Here is a 3,276-nt window from a genome sequence, read left to right on the forward strand (position 1 = left end):
CATGACTAAGTAAAAAAATGAAAAACAAATAAAAAGGGGCACTCGCGGAAAAATGGCCAACATTTTATTATAAGCATTTCAGAAAAAAAAAAATTTCAGCCACGTGCTAGGCAAACCATCAAGGCACATTTTCCGACAAATAAACATCTAAATGAATCATTAGTCTGTGATAGTTCCTTAGTACGTAGTAATTTTGAAAGAAATTGGAAAAAACGAAAAAAGGGCAATCATAGGAAAATCGAACACATACCTATATATACGCTATATCTGGCTAAAAAAAAATAGGCATGGGTAGCCAGATCATCTAGAAACAGTTTCCAACACTATAAAAATATAAGTTTTGCGACACTACTTACCAATTCCTTACGGTAACATGACTAAGCAAAAAAAATGCAAAACAAATAAAAAGGGGCACTCGCGGAAAAATGCCCAACATTCTAATATACGGCTTCTCAGATAAAAAAAAAGACATGCACGTGTTAGCCCAACCATCAAGGCACACTTTCTAACACATAAACATGAAAAAAAAATCAATAATATACGGCAATTCCTTACTACGTAGTAAATTTTTACAAATATTGAAAAAAACAGAAATTGGCAACCGCAGTTAAATACCCAATATACCAATAACTACGTCGTATCTGACAAAAACAAAGTCACGCATGGGTAGCCAGATCATCTAGACACACTTTACAACACTAAAAAAGCAAAAGTTTTACGACACTATTTGGCAATATCTTACGGAAAAATGACTTGGCAAAAAAATGAAAAAAAATTAAAAAGGGGCACTCGCGGTAAAAGGCCCAACATTCTAATATACGGCATCTCAGATAAAAAAAAGACATGCACGTGTTAGCCCAACCATCAAGGCACACTTTCTAACACATAAACATGAAAAAAAAATCAATAATATACGGCAATTCCTTACTACGTAGTAAATTTTTACAAATATTGAAAAAAAAACAGAAATTGGCAACCGCAGTTAAATACCCAATATACCAATAACTACGTCGTATCTGACAAAAACAAAGTCACGCATGGGTAGCCAGATCATCTAGACACACTTTCCAACACTAAAAAAGCAAAAGTTTTACGACACTATTTGGCAATATCTTACGGAAAAATGACTTGGCAAAAAAATGAAAAAAAATGAAAAAGGGGCACTCGCGGTAAAATGGTCCTCGTGGTGATGGACGACATTTTAACTAACAAAAAAATCATGCACATGGTAGCCAAACAATCCACCAAGACTTTCCACAACTGATAACCTATACAAGTTGCACCATTCTACGACAATTTCATAATACGCAATAACTTTGATAATTATGCAAATTACCTTAGAAGGGTAAACTCGGTCGCGCTCGACCCCGACGCGTCTCAGAAATCGGGGAAGGAGTACAGCTACAGCAATGCACATCTGGACACTACTAGAGCGTGTAGGCGAGACACCTACTGCAGGTCGATCACCCACAAATTCAGTCACGGGGGTGAGTCACGTGAGAAAAACCTCTTTTTTTTTGACGCTTGGGGTCGCGGACGACCCACCGTACCGTTCCAGGGTTAAACCAGGAGCAGGAACTGCCATTGTCCAAACTGTTGGAATTAACACTTGCTCCAGGAATTTGACGTATTTTTCTCCTGTGGAGCGGCCATCGATCTTGACAAGTTGGCCAGGACCATATCCCCACATCCATCCCCAGAATGATACTGCCACTGTGCCACTCATCGCTCAGTGATGGATGTGATTCTCCTGATAGCGTGTGCTAGGTCGCCGCCAACAATGCCTAGCTCGGGCTGCCACTGACTGAAACACCTTCTCATTAGTGAAGATTATATTTCTCCAATAATTTTTGTCATGCAGAAGATTTTCCAAAGCCAACCCAAGGCGACATTCCTTGTGTGCAGGAGTGAGCATTCCCTTATATGACAGCGAATCCCTGCTTCATTGACTCTTCGTCTCAAGGTCATGGGATGGCAGTTTAACCTCAAATTTCTAGTATGCTGAACCGACGTCCTCATAGGGTGCATTTCACAGGCTGCTAAAATCTGGGCATCTATCCTGGGTAAGGTTGCACGTGGCCTTCCACTTCGAGGCCTTGTTTTCACGGAGCACTCCTCTTCCCACTGGGCGATCCACTGCCTGACCATTTTGGTGCTTCTCCCAATTCGATGAGCAATATTTGCCACTGTCAATCCACTTTCCCATAATCCGGTAATTCTTCCTCGTTCAGCAATCACCTCTGTGGAATTTGCGTGTCCCTCGGGCATTGTTGTTATGGTAAAGTGAAAAATCTATATACACAAATGTATTAGAGATGTCAACTTCATTATCTCAAATACTGAAATAAAAGAATTGTGTATGGAAGGATTTTCAGCCTACAACTTTTCGGAGTCCCGCATGGCTCTGGTCAATAGCAGCAGAAGGTAGAATGTGTAACAAGACTGCCTGCAGTGTGTCTGAAGTCACTTCCTACTAAAAGTTTACCTGTCACCACTCTGGGTAGCTTAATAAACTTTGGTGCAGATCCTCATGTTGATTTAAAAAAGTGTCAACTCTATAATATTGTTCGTAGATTAAAAGTGTTCATGACCATGAAATTTTGAAATACATTAACAATACTCACAATTGGACTAGAAAGAAAAAAAAAATTCGTAGCTCGTTTACTTTGTCGTAACCTTACACCACCTATTAAACTGCCAAACAACAACCACTGAAAAGATCGTTTGATTTTTACGTAATTTAGATTGCCACTTTCCCAGTAACATACACTTTCATATTTTGTTCCTGTTTTTATTCCTGTGCTCTTAAAATAATCCTCTGACTTTTTTCTATCTTGTTACATAATATGAAATTATTTCATTCATGGATATATCTAAATTTTATATTATATTTTGGAAAAAAAAATCCCATATCGCCCACCTTCGCAAAGAATGTTGGCCCAATTACGCAATATGAAAGATCTATGAATATATGCATATGGAACTGCAGTTTGTGGTTACTACATTAATAATGCAAGTGAAATAAAAAAAAATGCACGACTTGCTTCTACAAATGCTTATTTTGTATTAACGATAGGCCACTTGCAGTATAAAACATTCCATACACATTTAAGCTAAAATGTTTTTTTAATGACCTTTGGTTGGTCATGTCTGTTGATAAGATACGATAATATATGAGAATACCAATTCAGGATTGTAGGTATCGTAAGCATAATTTTATTCTAATATTTATCTAGCATACTTCGTTAACTGCACATTTTACACGCAAACCCAGTA

This window comes from Palaemon carinicauda, chromosome 1, assembly GCF_036898095.1.
Source record: "Palaemon carinicauda isolate YSFRI2023 chromosome 1, ASM3689809v2, whole genome shotgun sequence".
Lineage (NCBI taxonomy): Eukaryota > Metazoa > Arthropoda > Malacostraca > Decapoda > Palaemonidae > Palaemon > Palaemon carinicauda.